Source organism: Amblyomma mixtum, chromosome 8 (assembly GCF_055824585.1).
Source record: "Amblyomma mixtum isolate Tamu chromosome 8, ASM5582458v1, whole genome shotgun sequence".
NCBI classification, from domain to species: Eukaryota; Metazoa; Arthropoda; class Arachnida; order Ixodida; family Ixodidae; genus Amblyomma; species Amblyomma mixtum.
Genome location: NC_143019.1, coordinates 50,390,365 through 50,410,594, shown reverse-complemented (window position 1 = coordinate 50,410,594; position 20,230 = coordinate 50,390,365). Strand labels below are relative to the sequence as shown.

Here is a 20,230-nt window from a genome sequence, read left to right as displayed (position 1 = left end):
GGTCGTTAAGAACTTCCAGACCGAAACAGTAACCTCCGACCACGGCGCAACGTCTTCCAGTGACCCGGCCCATGTATATACAGTGTGCAGTAACTCCGCTTCGAACGGCTTGAAGAGATGCTCCTATTGGGCCGGTTCATAGTCAGCAGTAAGTGACCGTCGTTTCAGCACGCACTGTCGGAAGGTTCTTCCACTGGTTCAAGCGTACACAGTCGTATAGCAGCTGGCTCTGTTCCTGCGCAATGATGTTCCAAGCTTCACGGCATACAGGCTGTGCCGTTTCGTTCTCGAATTGATGGTTTATTGGGGTTTTAACGTCCCAAAGCGACTCAGGCTATGAGGGACGCCGTAGTGAAGGGCTCCGGAAATTTCGACCACCTGGGGTTCTTTAACGTGCGCAGACATCGCACAGTACACGGGCCTCCAGAATTTCGCCTCCATCGAAATTCAGCCGCCGCGGCCGGGATCGAACCCGCGTCTTTCGGGCCAGCAGCCGAGCGCCGTAACCACTGAGCCACCGCGGCGGGGTTGTTCTCTAATTGACTGCCCAGGTCAACTCAATAGGCCGCGGCGTTCTTCAGGAGCGAGAAGCATTTCAAAAGAAGCAAGTAGCTGACATACAAGCGACTGTGACATTGTGGCCTCCAATAAGCAGAGGCGAGTACAGCGAAAGAAGAAAAACGTGAAACGCTTTCTGCGTTGCGTAACTGAGTGGGCGTGTTCCAAAAATAATCCGCTGGTCTAAACAGCCCACCAACTCGATGCCCTTGTTGCCTTCCATAAATCTAAAGGGCCGTCTAAAACGAATGCGACAAGGCCCGAGAGACGACAGAGCCGAATGCAGGAGATGTAAAATCCAGAGCTGTAGATATAAGACTGCTCGGCCATTGAAGTTGAAGCGGTTACCCAATGCCAGTATCCGAAGGACGCACGCATCAAGAACACGCTCAGCTTGCACAGGTTGCGCTTTCGGTAAGCACAAGTGCTGCTGCGGCGCTATAGCAGCTATTGCTGCTCTGTTTGCAGCATCGGTGGTGCTTGGAGTACTACGGCGCAGTGCCGCGGCTGCATTGGCTGCGGGAACCGAACACTCGAGAGCCTGCACAAGTCCTGCAGGGGATCGATAAAGGAGGATTCACACGACGGATCACTGGTCCGCGGACCACGCATCACGTGATGTCCCACTTCCGCTCCTTCGCTCGCGACGTTGGTGAATGTAACATGGCGACAGACCGTGAGCATGCACGATCCGCTTACCGACCCCTGCAGAGGCGAAGGTACGAGGAGGAGGTGATATACAGAATGCATGCGCTCGGCTTTTCTCCGCACGCAGGCCAGGCGCGCGCGGACCTCACGGAGAAGTGGGCCGACAAACGACGCCTGGTCCGCGGGGCCAACGGTCCGTCGTTTGAATCCATCCGATTCCCAATCCGCTATATAGCAGGAATATGGAGGATATAGTAGAAGACGAAGGTCCGTATTTTCTAAAGAACCATTTCTTTTCTATTCCTTTCGGTGCCCTGCCATTGTCCGCTGCTCCCAGTGAAAGGTCGCGAAAGAAGACGGCCCGCTGGGGTCGGGGCAGAAATACGATCACGACGCCATTTCCTTGCATAAACGCCGCAACGGTGAACTGGCGCCGACGACGACGAATGACGGGGCAAGACGACGCGTTTGACAAGCCTGACGAGCTTCTTCGACGCTAATCCAGTCTCGGCTGCGGTACCGGGCGAAATGGCGCAGTGTGGTCCGTATGGCTCAGCAGGACGGCATGCGGCGGCTGTATATATGATGGCTAGTGGCGGCGGCGCCGCTATCATACCGGCTGTCTGTGATAGACCGTTTGCTTCGCCACCTACCGTTGTTTCACTGCGATTGACGGCACGGCGAAACGAAATGAAAAAGCAAACGGTTTCTCAATTCCGGTTCTGCTACGGCGTACAAGGTGCCCTACAAAAGTTTTCGGAAAATGAAAAATACAGCGAAGCCTAAGCACACAGCCATGAACCCAGGTGTGTGCTTTGTATAGTTCCCAGCACGGCCTGCATTGCACTCCTCAGTGTCCGGCTGCTCTTAGTTGCCAGCGAGGAAATAGACGTCTTTCGTGATTTCGGCGTTCCGTAAACTTTTGCGGGCACCTGTATACAATATGCGGTCCTGGAACCTGGCAGTGTCAGTGACCGTCACCTCAACAAAGCGCCCGAAACATTCGGGACGTTCCGAAGCGTTTCAGAGATTCCCGTTACGAAGCGGCCTACGGCAAGTGCTGTGTTGACAGTTCGCAAGGAGGCGTCCAGCCGAGGCAGTTTCTCACAGCGATATACCTTCCTCCGACCTAAACAGCGTCGCTGTCGTCACAGTGCGTTGAAACAAAAAACTCCGCGTGTATCCGTTGGAACATAATAACAGTGTCCACGCGTGCTTAGGTTACAAAGTGAAACGTGGACCTTGTAACGATCCAAGTACATTTACGGCCACCAGGACCACGAGGGGCCATATGTGGTAACCCTGCGTACACTTCATGGCTTCTTTGTCGCAGTAGTACTGTGACAGACGCCATTCCCCACATGGCGCACGTGATAAGCTCCTGACCAATGAGAACGTGTCGAATGTGGCGATGTTATACGCGTGCATTTGTGGTGTCTGGCCCAAGAGGCGGGCACACTCCTCGACGGATGGAAGGGGCGGTAGTGAAGTGATATTGCTATAACTTCGCACCACGACGTCTCGTCCCTTCTCTCACCTCCATCTCCCTCCCGGCGCGGCTCAGTCTCGAATGACAAAAAAAAAAGGTCGCTATAGCTACCACAACATACAAGCTTTCTATACTGGCATATAGAAAATACACACGTTGCCATTTCGGTCCTCCTGCAGTATTAAAGAGGCTCTGGAAGTTACCTCCATCCCTTGTATGTCTGAATGTGTGCATTGCGATGATGTTTGAATTCAACGTGTTCCAAATTAGCGCGTGATATAAGTGTCAGTACAAACACAACACAACAATCTGTCCAGTGGCTAAAGGTCAACGCTAGATGTTTTGTCACAAGGATCCCCTTAAACGTATCAAGCAGCGTTTCCGCTAGAGTAGCTATTTTCAGTGTTGTTAGTGATAAAAAGTATCACCACAACAAAACCGCAACTCACAGAATTGCATTCGGCCAATTTTTTTTTATTTTTAATTTAAAGAACGCTTGCAAAGAACGACCACTCAGACACGTCAGACAAGAGGAAAGGAGTCTGAAAGCAAGGACATACACGAGACAGGCATCCGTCGGACCGACGGTCATACACACTTGCCCTTCAGCTGAGACTACCCCTTACGATAGCCTTATCTCACGCATAGACGTTTGTTCCAACGGAGCCGCGGAGCCTCGCAAGGCATTTGCGGAACTGTGCCTACATCATACACGGATCGACCCTACAGACCCGGCGAATAGGCAGGATTTCATTTTACTAAATTTCTCTCACAGGAGGCGAGCAGCACGCACGAGGACGGTACGAGTCAGCAACTTTAAATAGCGGGAGAGACACTTGCTCGCCGAGGTCCGCGAACACGTATAAAAGCGCGCTGTGTGATTTCGTCAATACTCAGGCGCGCGCCTCAGCACGAGCCACGTAGTGCGTATATATTCGCGCGCAGAGAGCGGCCGCTGCAACACCTCCTGAAGAACTACGTAGCTCGTCTCCATAAAAGCGTGCATCGTGGCGGGGGTTACGGAGCGCGTTGGGGCAGTCACTATAGAGAAGCACGCGGGAGACAAGGAACATTGCTGTGCGTGGACGGTGCTATCTTTTTGTGCAAAGTACTAGCTGCCTGCTCTGCTGCGTGTTCGGCGTACAAACACATACAAAAAGAGCAAGCAACGTTCAACTATATCTGAAATCGAATATTGACGCCACGATGACGGCGCGATTTCGGCAGCAACGGCAGTTTGAACTGTGGAACTCAGAGTCGTGAGCTTAAGTGTCATAAAACTATAACACATTATTGCAAGTGCTGGCTGGAAGTAACACAAAAGTTAGGGTGGGCGATTAAAAGGAATGAAAAATAATAGCGCCCCGCCCGCACCGCTTGGAAGTAACACAGCAAGATCGGAAGCGGAGCGAGAGCTATAGTTTCTACAGAGACACAAAACTTCGTGTCCTTTAACAAATGTTAAAACAAACCCACGCCTCACGTACGGGTGTCACCTGTTCACCTTTCGAAACTGCGCATGCACGCAGACGTGATGCACAGGTAAGGGTTTGTGCGGTTCTTCTCAGGCCTGAGCGACGCCGACGCGTCTTGTGGTCAAGGTAGCAGGACTTCTGCACCAAAGAATCTCCCGTCAAGGACGGGAATTAGGAGGCGCCTTCCTTTCCCGTCAGCTGGCGTTTCCAAGTCAGATATGTTTGGTGACAGTTTAAAATAGGGAAACGGAGGTTTATATAAAACTTATTTACCGCATCGCAGTAAGGGGGAATGGATAGGTAAGAGGTTAGATCGTTCTAAACTGCAAGAGACCTTCGCTCTCACCAAGTCGAAGGTCGAACCGAACCACAACCTTAACCGGTACAGTTGGTCGACAGGATCACACATTTATTGGCGCAGTCGACAGGATTAGAAACTTCACTCAAGCAATCAACAGGATCGAAATCTTTACCGACGCATTCAGAAGGATCAGAATCTTTACTAACGCAGTCGACAGAATTGGAACATTTACTGCCGCAGTCGACAGGATCAGAACTTTCACTGGCGCAGTCAACAGGATAAAAAGCTTTACCGGCGCAGTAAGCAGGATCAGAACCGTTAGTAACGCACACAACAGGATGGGAACCTTCACCAACGCCATCAACAGGATTAAAACCTCCATGGGCACAGTTCAGAGGATTAGAACACTTACTGGCGCAGTCGACAGGATCAGAACCTTCACCGGCGCATCCCTAAGGGTCAAGTCGCTGAAGAACTTGACAGATACTTAGTGGCGAATGTAAACGGTGGCACAAGTCCCTATTAATCACCCGTCGTCGGGCGAACATTTACTCCAAGCATGCACGCAAATGAACCACGGAGGCCGGAGGAGGGTCGATGAGCGTTAGGCTACACCTGGAAGCTCCGCACAGCTTCCACACACCCTGCACGGTTTTCGTGACGCACGGGCGCACGAGGAGGTGGAGGCGTATATAATACACGCTTGGCTGTTGGCCCCGGTCCAGGGATTTGATTTTCTGCCGCGAGGCAAGAGCTGCAAAGCGCCGCCCCATCCTTGTATACACACGCGCATACACACGCACGCGTTTTGAGATGGGCGCGCACGAACCGGTTATATAGCGTTCCACATCCACTCCATTCGAGAGCCGCCTGGCGCGCGCGACTCCTGACACACCGCGTCAAAAGTCTGTACTTCCCGTCAAAATTGTTCCCTGTTGACAGCTGCAGCTACACGGACGTGAAGAGGCAGAACGCTGTTAAATTACGTCCGTGACGTCGAGGTACACGCTTCGCGCGTTCCAGCGCACATAGGCATGAATAGCTGATCTCGATAACACAGGTAACTATACATGTACAGCGCCAAGAGCAATATCTTAATACAATAATTCTTCGTACGCTCAGACGTTCTTGGAATGCAACCGCCCCGTGTTTCACGGCAAGCACACAAATCGCACAGGGTTGGCCAACTTAACTTGAAACGACGTAGCAACGACATTTAGCTAGGACTGTGCGCATAGCACTTTTTCAAAACCTAATCGAATACGAACAGGGTCGCTTTGTTGCCAAATCAAATACGCATAGTGTAGCTAAAACCGAATCTCATATTTGTGCGGTTATTTATACCTGTGCGAACATTCGTACAAAGAGAATGCCGATGCGAAAGAGCGATGCGCTAGCCAACTCGCCCAACTTAACGTTCTACTAAGCGCTAGCGGCGGCGCTATAGGTCAGGGAATTAAAGCTGACACTGCACACCTGACCTTCACTATAGGCGACAAGCAACACAAAGTCAGAGCATTAATTCGATGACCGTCATGTCGCACGTATAGGAAAGCTGCATTTAGCTACTGGTGGCGGCAGCGAACAAACTTAGTGCGAAATCTCAGTTCAAGAGAGGGACGATAGTCTGAGCCAAGGCATTCGACCCTTACAAAAAAAGTTTTAGACAGTCTATAGAGTGTCTATAGACAAATCCTAGAAAACAGTCTATAGACAATGCAAATGCCTTAGACAGTCTATAGACAATCTATAGATTTATGGTCATACACTTTTAGTAGACATTTATCTATAGACACACTATAAACTATGAATAGACAAAAATCCATATCTATAGGAAGTCAATAGAGTCAATAAGAAGTCTATAGACTGTCTATAGACAAATTCGAGAGAACAGTTTATAGGCAAAACAAATGCCATAGACAGTCTATAGACAATGTATAGATTTATGATCATACACTTCTAGTGGACTTTTATCTATAGACACTCTATAGACTATGAATAGACAAAAAGCCATATCTACAGGAAGTCAATAGAGTCCATAAGAAGTCTATAGACTGTCTATAGACCATTTTTATAAGGGGGTATCGGGCATGAAGACGGTTTGCTAAATCTGGCCGAACCTCGTTGCATCGTCGAACCTTGAAGGCCACATGCATTATAAACGCCGCCACAGAAATGAACCTCGTCGCGGCGCTGAACTTTCCTTCTAGAAGTGAAAGATCGAGGCAGAATGCTGTGCGGCGTAGAAATATGTCCCGTTTTTGATAACCACGCGTCGAATAAAAAGAACTATGGCGTGCGCTAATCGAACTTCGTGCCAATTAATCAAAGTTTTGAAAAGCTGAAAACGAATTCGACTCGTTTCGAGGAATTCTGAAGACGCACGATTCGATTCGTTCAGCGAATCGTACAGAAGGATGTTCGATACGAAAATTTCCAATATTCGCACGGCCCCAAATTTAACACTCGACTTCACCGTAGAGCGAACATTACCGATACACAAGAGAAACACCGGCAAGATGTCAGAGAAGTGCTTCGCCTATATTGTTGTTGGTTCGAGTTCTCGTGGCTGCACGGAGTCGCTTCTGATTTCGTCAACGTTCTGGCATTTCAGGTAATAATAATAACTATAATAATAATAATAATAATAATAATAATAATAATAATAATAATAATAATAATAATAATAATAATAATAATAATTCATGTTTATTTTCGCCACTGAGTACAAAGGAGCGAAAAAAAAGAGAAAAAGCTGCTCTTTAAACAACTCGATAGCGTATACCAGCCAGCTTTACATCAGCAGCAATGACACGCAGAAGTCGAAAAGTTTTTTTTTTGTTTTTTTTTCAGAGGCCGTTTCGGAAAATACATCTGGATTTACGAAGACATGGGAAGCAAGAAAGGTTACAAGGTGATAAACTAAACGTAGAGAACGTTGAGAAAATAATCATGAACAATAAAGCAAAATGATTATCACACAAAAGTGCCTATACGCGCCACTGTAGAGACGTCTATAAGCTGGAAGTTGTCTATAGGTTGTTCAAACCTTCACACGTGTGAAATTAAGGTCGACAGATCCTGCGGGCATTAGGCTACAACATTGACAACTTAGAGCCACTTTCGTCCGCTGCCCCGCCATGGGAACTGATCGACTTAGTAGATGGTATGCCATTACCAAAGAATATGAGTTCGGCTAATCCTCAAAGGCGCAAAGCTGCCGCCAAACGGCACAATAAGACATCATACAAGTTAGCCCAGGAAGGAACCATCCAACTATACACGGACGCCGCTCAGTTTCAACATTGTGCCGCTATAGCTTGTCACGATTCTGTGTCAGATACCTCAGTAGTTCAACGGCTTTCCGAGGAACACAGTGTCACCAATCTCGAACTCATGGCCATACGACTTGCCATTACTCGAATAGTAGAAAGACAAGATCCGGCTCCTTGCACCTACCATGTTTACACAGATTCACAAGCAGCGTACACCGCCTGCCGCGCAGGGGGAGCTGACTATGCCGTTCTCAACACTATTCGAACAGAAGCCCGTCGCCTGCGAGAGGAGGGCTACACTGTCATTATCAAATGGATTCCTGCACACGAAGGAATCACTGGAAACGAAAAGGCACACCAGGCAGCGCGCGCAGCAGCTCTTTCCGCACCTTTGCCTGGATCCACATTCGTTTCCGCTTCTTGGCCCCCTGATGACGTTGCGCACCCGTCATCGCCCCATATGGATAGGGCGGAGACATGGCATCGCGCACAACGCTATCGTCGCAGCATACTCCAGCACTTGGCCAACCCTGAGCAACTATATCGCCGTCCACATAGCGCATTAAGGAGAGTGGAGTCAGTGCTCCTTCGCCGAGCCCAGACCGGCCAGCTTCTATCACCAGCGAAGTTGCACCTCATAAACCCGCGCTCATACCCGACTCCTCAGTGCCCGACGTGCCCTGCCAGAGGCACGGCCGAACATCTCCTGTGGAGCTGCCCTACCTTTGACGCAGTACGGGAAAGAGCACTCAAGTCCCTGGGCGGGCTTCGACCTGGAACCCTGCAGGAATGGGTCGATCCGCCATCGCACATCGGGCCATCAGACGCACTCCGGCTCTGGCGAACTTTTCTTTCCTACTTCAAGGAAGATGAAGGGCCAGGCCATCACTTCGCGGAGCCGACCTCGGGACGACACTACCTCGAGGAAGAAGTGGACACCGGTCCCCAACCCGCACTCCGACCTTCACCCCCACCCCCATCCTCACCCCCACCCTTAACCACTCCCCCACCCCAACCTCCATGAAGCACCTTAGTTCTGCCGCAAGGTATCGGCCTACTAAATGCAGAAATAAAGACGTTTAAAAAAAAAAAAGGTACAGGTAATGCGTTACTACATTTTTGACGCACAAAAACTAAGTGTATATTGAGGAAAGCCGTAAGAAGGGACTCCGGGCTAGTTTTGACCCCATCGCCTCGGTTCTTTCCCAGGCTCCCAAACAAAATGCGGCCCCGAGACGAACCCGCGAACCCGCTCGATAACAAAAAAAAAAGAAAAAGAAAAGCAGCCATGCCTAACAGAAGAACGCCGCAAAGAATTTCTCGCCGGTTTACGTCGAGGCAAACGAGAGCAAAATGACGCGAGAAAAAAAAAAGCGATATCAAGGACTGTATACACTTCTAAAACACGCACGCTGAGTCAAAAACACGCGTTTCTGCACGTAAGCGCACTGCCCGCATTCATCGGCACACGGAAAAAAGAGACACAGAGAGAGAAAGTTCCCTCTACAACAAAGACGAGACATAAGGAAAGTGCTTCGCTAAAAAATTCCACAGCTTCGCACTCGGCGGAGTTGCATATACAGAGCGAAACAAGGGTTTTCAAAGGAAAGGGCCAATGCGAGCTGAGAAATATCGTCACTCCTGCTTTAATTAACCGGCTGCTCTAGCGCGCAAAACGAAAACGAAGAAGAAAACCGCGGGGGGGGGGGGGGGGGGGAGAAGATAGGCGAAAATCCTCCCGACGGAGTCGAGGCTGTAACGGATCGCACGCCCGAGCTTGTCCAGGCGTGTTATCTTTATGACGGTCATCATCGCCCAGCAAAAGGCTCGGGGTTGCAAAGGGCCTTTCCGCCCGCTTCGGAGGAGACGGACAGCCCCCCCCCCCCCCCCCCCCCCTTCCCCGCTTCGGAGCTGCCGATGCGGCCAACTGAGTGCACGAGACACTCGAGAGACGCGGCGTTCACGTTTAGCCGAGCTCCGGCCGTCGCTGTCACATTGCGACTGAGAACCCTCAACCCCCCCCCCCCCCCCCCTCCAATAAATATAAAAAGTAACTATAAAAACCTCGCCGTACCCAGTGGTGGCAAAATCAAAGCATGCAACCGGCGTATACATTCTCCCAGTGTATTCATCTAAATGAGAATGGAGCCTGCAGACCACTGAAAAGCTCGAAATGAGGATAACAACATCCATTGAAACAAAAAACAATTAAGAGAGACGCCTAATTAGATAGCGCTGACAGTGCGACAGCACCTGAAGCTGGTGATGCCTTTACGAGAAGTGAATGGTAGGGCTGGTGTGGCCCAAGCAGCTCTTCCCGAGTAATGCGGAGAAGGAATTCCCGCAATTGAGCCTCCGTTTTGCACAAATAATTAATCGGGAGGTTGTCAGTTTTGCACGTAGGGCCACTGTTGTCTGAGTCATTTTCTTCCTTCTCATTAGTCTACACCATCCCGCCACCCTCATTAATCTACCACCTCCGTGGCAGGTGGCGGCTTCGCACAGGCGTATCTGTTCGAGTAACATTTAATTTCCTTCAGCCAATAGGCATTGTCCAATCTGGTAACACGTTCCTCCAGCCAATCGGATTTATCTCTTCAAGTGACGTTCCTTCCCGCCAGCCAATCAGTGAATGTCATGAGAGACCCCGCCGAGTTTTTTTCGTGCGACCCCCTACAAAGGAGGTAGTTACCGGGCCGTGCTACTCCCAATTTTCAAACACCTCCCTCCCACGTCCACTTCTAAATTCAAGAGTCACAAGATTACGATGCGGTTTTAGTGCCCTCTCAGTAAAGGGAAACTGCATAGGTTTTAGAAATCAACGAGCTTAAGAGGGTCGAATGTGTGAAACTTGCAGGTAAAGCATGCGAAGTATTTTTGGGCTAGCACTTGAAATAGTGAAGTAATCGCCTATTAAAATCCGGACACCCTTCAAGCTTCTCCGCAGCGCACAACGCCAAGTGGGGGGCGCATGATGAAGTCATCGGAGGTATCGGTACATTTCCAAGGCAAAAACGCCTGCTTTGAACGAAAAAAAAACCAACTCCACCGAAGGCAAACCCTGCCGAGAGTTGTTTGGCAGCGTCTAACGAGTCAGGGCAGGGTGTGGCTGACGACAGCGCTAATTTGAAATCATACCTTCCATGACGTCACGCTGAGTGTCCCTGCACTCCTCCGGTGCATTGAGGAGAAGCGCAAAATTCAATCGTAGATTACGTCACTATTTTAAATGCCAGTGCAAAAACTCTTGGCATGCTTTACCTACAGCATAAATTTGAGTCCTTGAACATCGCGAAATTCTCCAAGAAGTGCTGCAGTTGCCCTTTAAAGTCTCAGCCGCAATGTAGAGGGAAAAGACAGCAGCATGCGACCTGAGAACAAACGCGCGTCGACGATATCCCGTAACGGAAGTCACAGAGACAAAGTATAGCATACAGGTGTACTGCGACGAGCCGTTTTACACCTGCATCGCGCGATCGGTAGCTGCGCATTCGTTTCCTTCGCTGTGCGGTTGTGTGCACAGTTTCAATTGCAATGGCAGTAACAAGTCATAACGAGAAATATGTGCTCCACAAAAAACAAAGCATGGACATCTCGGCTTGTTGGCTCACTTACACTAAGCCAGCCGTACTGCCCAACCACGCTCCCAGGCAGTGTTCACAAGCACAGCGCCGCTGCGCCAATGCCGTATACCCACAGCCCAAGATGGCGCCGAGAAGCGCCGGTCCGGGTTTCAGGGTTGGCTCACACGGGGCGCCACTAGCAAAGTAAGATGGCGGCAGCTAGATATCAAAACTAAAATCGTGGTGATGGCCGGGGTTGCACCGGGCTCCACGAAGGGCTCCGGAGCCCTTCACTACAGCGCCCCTCGTAGCCTGAGTAGCTTTGGGACGTTAAACCCACATAAACCATCTACAATCACTGCCGCCCTCGGCTTCCTCCTTTCCATTTGCGTCCGCTGTGTCACTGCGGCGAAGCACTCACGCGCTCAGACCCCCAAACATGATGGATGGGAGATAATGATGTTGGTGGCAAGTATGATGATGATGACACTCGCGGATACAAAGAACCTTCAGTGCTTTTCGCCCCACCCCAGCTCGAATAGTGATAGCTGTAAGTGGTTTAAACGTGCTTTCAACTGACCATAGATGGCGCGCTCTGCAGAGCGCGTATACTCTCCCAGCCCATTTATGGTTCTTATATAACCCGGGCCTCCTTATAAGGATGGCATCCTGTTCAAGTTTTCCGGCCACGGATTACAACGGCGAAGCGACTGACCCCTGAGAAAGCCCCCTATTACAGCTGACGCAGTAATCCGACGTATATCTGATAACACGAAACGGAAACGCCGCTCCGGACTCTAAACCCCTGTTCACGTGAAACTGGGGAGGAGCGTCTTGGCACAGAGCAAGCTGCACCACGTGACACAACCACGTCACTGCAAAGACCTGACCTGCCTGTTCATTATGAGGCCGGTAAAATCATTCGACTCGCGCGGCCACAGTTCTGGACTTGAGCCGCATTACATAACGCGATTAGTACAATCAACGAAGCTGGAACAGACCGATTCGTGTCGACTTCGAATGGACGCGCTGAAAACCTGCGCATTCTCCGAACGACCGACTCAAACTGATATAGTCGAATACAACTTAAGTCTGCAGTGAAGCTCCGCCCACATTCAGCCTCCGCGCACACAATTCCTCCACGACGAAAAAGTAGTCTGCTGCTTAAACGTTTCTTGTTACCTAAACAAGAAGCTTATCACAAGAAAAAATGATCAGCTCTACAATTTTGATACGTGCTTTGTTTGGTATAGTCACACATTAAAAAGGTGATTTCGTTTACTGTTGCGATTGGCCAGCGGAGTAATACAGGACGCCGCGGACCGCGGCCCAGTGTTAGCAACTGCTTTTTTTTTTTTAAGTTGACACAAGGGGACTGACGCATACAATAATTTTCACCGAGAACAATAACTGGGTGACGTTGTCCTTCGTGACCTTCCTCAGTATAGTCAACCAGCGAAGAAACTTTGGTAGTCGAAGGGTAATCTTTTATTGCGGAAGCAATACTAGTTGGACTTTCAGCCTGTCGCGTAGCGAGGCCGGTGGCTACCATATTAGCATATTGAATTGGATTGGATTGTATAACCGATGCATCACCACAAGTCTAACCACAAGCACCACCACCAGCTACACTACCAGCTGAACCATGGCGTAGCTACGGATATTGCTTTCGCAATTACCGGGCTTAACCAAGCTAAGCCACGGCCACTTTTCGGCTGCTCGTTCGGTTCGTCACCCCAGAGCTGGGCGCAGGTGCAAAAACGAGTTGCGTCTGCACGGCTCGTCACCGTTGTCTCTGTCCTTTTCCCTCTGGAGAGCCAGGGTGGGGGTGGACACGAAGAGGACAGCCTCCGCTGCCGAGAGGGCCTAGCGCAACGGGCGCGAGCGCACGCACACACACAATGGGGCAGAGGCGCAGCGGCGGCCCTTGACAGGCGTTTGTCGTCGACGCGGAAGCGTCAGCGCCGATTGACGCCTCTCGCCACCTACCACACCCCACACCCTCCCTCTTCTTTCTTTTTTCCGTCGGTCGTCCATATAATGACCAAGAAAAAAAACGCCCCCCCCCCTCCCCCCCTCTGTGAGTCTTCTCCACTCAATGCACACACACACGCGTCCGGGCGCGCACGCCAAGCCGGTGCCAAAAACAAAGCCGCCCGCGCCTCCTTCGGTGTTCACGCCCTCGCGCAACAGCGCCTGCCAAAACTTTATTACTCTTTCGCTTTTGTTCCTCAACCAAATAAGGCGTCCCCGGCGGGCGGTGGCGACGGTCACGGGCTTTCGGAATATGCCCCCGCGGGAAGAAGCGTGCTCAGCCAAAGCCACCATGGCGCTGGCTCAGCTCCTGCCGATCCGAAAAGCGACCCGGTATTGCGAAATTCGGATTTAGCGAACCGCGCCCAAATGGCGCTGTCCTTGGCTCTTTTTAGCGCGCATATGCCACGCGGCAGTAAAGACAATGTTCCACACCCTTGAGCATCACTGCACGCGAATTGTCCAGGGAGGCAGGGGCGGAAGTGCTACACGAGGCGACTAAAAAGAGGGGCAGGTGATGCCAGTCATAACATTTTATGGACGCATCAAAGAGCAATTCAAAAAGTATTCCATCCATGCATTCCGCCATTACAAGCTTCTGAATAGAGACACGACTCGATTCATAAGCCTGATTAGACACTCGCGCCATCTCCACGAAGCTGTGGCGGTGGAGGTAGACACACAAAAGTGCCTCAACACGGGGCAAGCCGTAATATTTCGGCAGCTGGAAACGAATTCCTTCCCCGCACCACTCATATATTCCATCACGAGACCTTTCCACTGAGGGCCCCTGGACGTCGCCATATTGGGCTGTTGTGTGCGCTTAAGAACGCCGCGGCTTTTCCCCGTCAAAGGACTCCCTTCCAGCCAATGGCGTCGGCCGATTCTCATGACCCTGCTAGTGGGACTAAGCATGGAGTGGTACATGAAAGGGGATAATCCCTTCCCTCTATGGTCGGGGGTAGAACCCTCTCTCCATAGTGGCGCCGCTCCCTGCATTGTCACCCTAGCAGGGTCATTCGAACCGGCCGACACCATTGCTGGAAGGGGGTCCTTTAACGGAGAAAAGCCGCTGCGTTCCTGAGATAACAGGTTTGCAACAGCCCAGAGAGGAGGTAACAGCCTCCTCCTCGCATGTCCCTTCCTGTGGGCCGCTATACACGACATGATCAGGACACGCGCGAACGTACCCGAAGCCATCCCTCTGCCTAACCCGAAGGCCTTTTTTAGTGAACGAAGGGTATTCCGATCACTAAATACACGGAATGGACGGAGGCATGTTCCCACCGCACAGCATTGTAACTTGATGCAGTTAACAATGGGAGGAGCCTTTAAAACGCGGCACTGGTGGTCTTGAGGTTCACAAATAGAGGAGACTGGAACCTCAGCTAAAATCTTTGCAACTCCTAGAACTTCGCATGTTCTGAAGAGGGAATTTTTCTGTCAACCGTAAGTATTACGCATTTGTAGTAATGGAAATCTACCCCTAACATTGGCAGCATATACCCTGCCACCTCTTTTAAAAGGAAGTGCTCTAGAGGACAACTCGCTAAATGCCTTTGTTTGATCCTTTAGCGAAGCCTTTCTCCTCGATTAAGGACGAATTAACGGACACCGTTCCGAAGGATGCAGGCGAGGAACGCAGAGACAGCGGCGCCACGGTAATGATCGCCATGAAGTCGAGGCCTGCGAGGCCCGCGGTCCAATCAGAGATCGACGATATGCTCCCAGTTTCGAGTGGTGAGACACACGTGGCATCCACAGATGGCCGCAGCATCGATCGAACATCAGGAACGGAAACCCAACACGCCCCCTCCCCCCCCCCCCCCACACACACACAAAGACACACACATACAAAATTTTCCCGTTCATTCCATTTTTTTTTTCCCCGGGTTAGTGGCCTCTTGCGACAGGAAAGAGACATCTGCGTCGAATTTATTTTCCTTTACTACATCCTGCGTTTCTCTGGACGCACACACAGTCACCCGCAGGTAACACTGTATGCCCCATACGTCGATTAACGGCTCGACGACAGAGTCGAGGCAAAGCAGACGTGGAAAAAAAAAAGAACAATAAAATAAGCTTGGGGAGCTCCAGCTCGCAAGCGCATGTGCTGATCCCGCTTGCCGCGTAACTGCCGCGCCTCTTTGCTTTATACTATAGTTTTATTTCTGTGCAGTAAATTGAACGACGACGATGACCCACTTCTGCCGAAGCGCTCGCGCTCTGCATGCCGGGAACAGTCTGGCTGTTTTCAAGCGAAGCTCACGCACTATCACGCCCGACCCACTGAGCTGTGTATGCCCATACGCTCCTCCAAACTGCGTTCTATACGAGTATCGTTATGAGATCCCTCTTTGACAACGAAACTACATGACAAGTGTGATATACATACTCTCCCCAGAACTACATGCAGTACGTCAGCGTATACCATAACTTATTCTCCAGGTTTGGTCAATCTACTGAATGCAGGCGGGGAATTTCGAACACACATGCGAGGAAGATTCTCCGGACGATTACTCGTCGTGCTGTGCGCAGTGCATCTCTACGACTTCGCTTATGTATTATGCTAACGCATCAAAAATTATACCACGAGAGATATCGCGCGCATGCGTGCGAGTTTATATTAGCATTACATATGATTATATACAACGGACTCTCAGCTTCATGTTAATAAAAAAATCACAGCTGATCGCACGATGTGATGCGATAAATATGCGTTAGCTGTGTTGGTTGTATGTACATTCCGCTTTTATGTTGATTGACCTTCCATAGCATTTCTGAATTTGAAGTGAGGAGGTGGGTGGAGGCTCGTTGTGGGAGCTGCATTTTTTTTTTTTTCCGGTGAGTGCCCGGTGCATCTCCGGTGCACCTCTACTCTGAATTCATGGACGAATTCATGGTGCACCACTACCTCTAAGTTCGTGGTTTGTAAACTCTAAGGCTACGGACCGCAAACTTTTCGTCGATGGGACTATACTGCAAACGAAGCCAAAAAAAAAAAGAGGGAAGTGTACCAATCAACAATGGTCACGCGGTTATTCCATGGCCCTCCTCAACGGCGCCTCTTTCTTTCTTCCTTCTTTTCATCCCTCCTCCATCCCTTCGGTGCGGTTGAGGTGCCCACAGAGAGTAAGACAGTTAGTGCGCCCTTTCCTCCTTTCCACATAATAATAACATTATAACGAGTGTCAATATTTTAGTAATACTGCTGAACTGGCCGAGCTAGACCCTGATGACAGTCGGTTTCCCTTTCCTACACAGACCTGACCTGAACGCGGCCTATACACAAGACTGTTCCCAAGGTCACGCCCTATGGTACACAAGACTGATGCTGATCCAAAGGTCACGGGAAAGGATCCACACAAGACTGATGCTGATCCAAAGGTGACGGGAAAGAATCTCGGCTGTGACGGCCGCATTCAGATGGAGGCGAAATGCAAAAACGACCGTGTACTGCGCGACGTCGGCGCACTTTAAAAGGTCCCCATGTGGTCTAAATTAATGCGCAGCCCTCCACTATATGGCGTCCCTCATAGCGCATGTATCGCTTCGGGAGGAACGTAATAAAGCGAACGTTCCAATACCAATATCACACGGCTTGGAAAGTTACCCCTTTCGTGAAACGAAAATCCCTGTCGTTCAAAGAGAACCTGCCCGATCAGAGTAGCCAAGCCCGACACCAACGCGATCCCAGCACAGTTGACGGGGGTGCTTGCTTGGGTCTTTTCGATGCAGCCGTGGAGAACACGCAAGCAAGTTGCAACCAATGCTTCAAAAGTGCCCTCCTTTGAAATCTTACTGAAAATCATACCGCAAGAATCTACATATCTAACCACTTGAATGTGGCGTATCTGATCACCTTATGCAGCTGGTTGTACCCCATACGTTTCGATGCTGTGCGCATTGGGTAAGCGATCGTAAAGGATACTGACGCTGAGTCAGGGATTTTGTTTTCTTTTTAGAGAGATGTTTCTTTCATGCTTTCACTTCATTCATTCATTCATTCATTCATTCATTCATTCATTCATTCATTCATTCATTCATTCATTTTTTCTGCACGGCTGCGGCAGCCCGTCCGGGCGGCAAGCGCCCATAGTTTCTCTGACCGACAAGTACCGTATACTTCGATAGCGCACAACGCCAGGTGGCCGAGCTGAATCGTGTCCAAAGTGCGACCGGCCGGGGGGGATGCGGCAAACCGCTTTATTACTTCCCCCTCTAAATTCCTTCCCCCCACTTTCTTTCATCAATCACTACAATATCCGCCAGCCTGCGGCTCCGTACAGATGCCCGTTAACCGGGAGGAGCATTTATACGCGTCTGCATGCCGATGCATGTGCGTGCATATAACAGTATCTACTCCTTCTGTGGCAACGCACACACGAACTGCCGGCTCGGCGAGTCACTTTCGCCGGTGCAGGGCTGTGGTACACGCAGCGCGAAGGAAGTTACGCAACCAGATGTAACCGAGAACAGCCTGAGAAAGAAAAAAAAAGGAAGAAAAAAAAGAGAAGACGGGCCGCTGCCCAGCTAGACGGGAAGGAAAAGATACTGCGTTCCGGTAACGTGCGCCCGTCCCGCCTCCCTCGCCCCCCTCCTCCGCCTCGTACAGTTATAACAAACATCTCGTGAGCTAAGCAAGCCGTCGCCGCCGCCCGGTATAGACGTGGAGAAAGGGTGGATCAAGGTCCAGGAACGAGGGTGGCCAGGAATGAGAGAGAGAGAGATGGGAGGGAGGGAGGAGACAGGATGAGATGCTATATCGGTATACAAAGGTATAGCGGCAGGTAAGCGAGCACGTTATGTCGCCTACACCCCTTTCCACCGCGAGGAAGAAGAAGGCGCGTGATTCGCGGTCGGCTCAGTACCCTACCCGCGATCATGCCTGGCGTGAGTGTACGTGCCCGAACGAACATAGCTGTTTGGCTGATGCGCAGCCGACCGCGAGTTCGAAGAAAGGTAACACGCTTTTCTTCTATTTTTTTTTTTTGCCGACATCGGAGAAGACTCACTGGCACCATCTGGCGGCAAGCGCGCGTATTTCGCCGAACTCCGACGTGTATTGCAAAGTGGGCGCAGCGCGTTCGCCCAATAAAAGGCACAAGTACACCCCACAAGCAGGCACAAGTACACCCCACGAACAGAGACAAGTTCACCCCAGGAATACACATAAGTTCACCCCACGAGCAGGCACAAGTTCACCCCCACGAAGAGGCACAAGTATAGCCCTGTACAAGTTCACCCCATGAAAGGCACAAGTTCACCCCACGAACAGGCACAAGTTCACCCCACGGATAGACACAAGTCCACCCCACGAATAGACACAAGTTCACCCCCATGAACAGGCACAAGTTCACCACATGAACAGGCACAAGTTCACCCCATGAACAGGCACAAGTATAGCCCTGTACAAGTTCACCCCATGAAAGGCACAAGTTCAGCCCACGAACAGGCACAAGTTCACCTCACGAACAGGCACAAGTTCACCCCATGAACAGGCACAGGTATACTCATGTACAAGTTCACCCCATGAAAGGCACAAGTTCGCGTCACGAATATAGGCACAGGTTCACCCCAAAAACAGGCAAAAGTTCACCTAAAAAGCAGGCCCAAGTGTACCTTAAGAACAGGCGCAAGTCCGCCCCACGAATAGGCACAAATACATCCCACAACTAGGCACAAGCTCACCCACGAACACACTATGTGCGGACCTTCGAGCCTTCTGCCCAGCTTCGCAGTGCTACGTGACAATACCGCCATCCGGCAGGTTACCTCCTCCACTACAGGACACACACCTTCCCCGCTGATCTCCAACCAGCCCTGTCCAGCGCACACCACTTGTTCCAGTACACTCCTTGACCGCATCTCCTCAACCGACCCCATGCCGCCCTCGGCCACGTTTCCTTTTCCTTGGCACAAAGCACGGGCTATGTGTTCTCATGCGGTGCTCTTAACCAAAGTCGTTTTCTCCCTCTTGAAATACACCGGGATATCGTCATTTGGCGTTTGTTCTATAATCCACCTTGCTTTCTTTCTGGCTCTTGACGTCACACCTGCCATTTCCCTTTCCACTGCGTACACGTAGGCCATGATCAAAGGTATTCACTCCACGGGGTTTACTTTTACGTGACTAATTCATTTAAGCATTCCACTACATAAAAGGCATGGACCACCAGGCTCTGGGCACCTTTGCCTCACCCCTCAAGACTTTCCGAGCTTCACTGCATAGCTCAAAAGCAAAACTTGTGGGCTGAATACTTTTGACCCAAGGTTTCCTATCGCAAGTGGGGCGTTTTTCGATGACAACTAGAAAAAGCAAAAAATATTTCTTCTCAAATTAATATGAACTCGGTGGCACATCCTCCGCCATTTTCATGCAAACATATTTGGCGGCAAGTAATAACGGCCAAATAGGGCAAGATTACAGCTGGTTCTCAAGGGTAACGTAGTGAATTCCAAGAAAAGGCAAGCGTAGCAGGGGGCGGCAGAAAGTTAGGTGGACGGACGAGATTAAGAAGTTTGCGGGGATACGGTGGCCGCAACTGGCAAAGGACAGGGTTAATTGGAGAGACGTGGGAGAGGCTTTTGGCCTGCAGTGGACACAGTCAGGCTGATGATGATTACGATGATAAAAAACGGCACTTTTTTTTTCTCAATTTAAAGCGTCACGCACATCTTCGATGAGGAAGGTGACTCCAGGATCCCACGGATGTTTATGTGACAAATTCTTGCATTTCGATGCAACAGTTTTCAGTGAATGTGATACTTTGCACGAAATTTTGTACGTAAGCGTAAAAAATTTAACCGTTGGCGTTTTGCGTTGGAAAACTAACAAATTGGCTTTCCTGACGCCTGGATACACTACTTAGGCGGCAAAGTGTTCG

General features: G+C 50.4%; 1 protein-coding gene across 1 annotated transcript in view; it reads right to left on the bottom strand.

The window, feature by feature from the left end:
* Positions 1 to 20,230, bottom strand: part of LOC149332371 (uncharacterized) — a 73,148-nt gene that overhangs the window by 30,783 nt on the left and 22,135 nt on the right. The gene's annotated exons all lie outside the window — the stretch shown is intronic.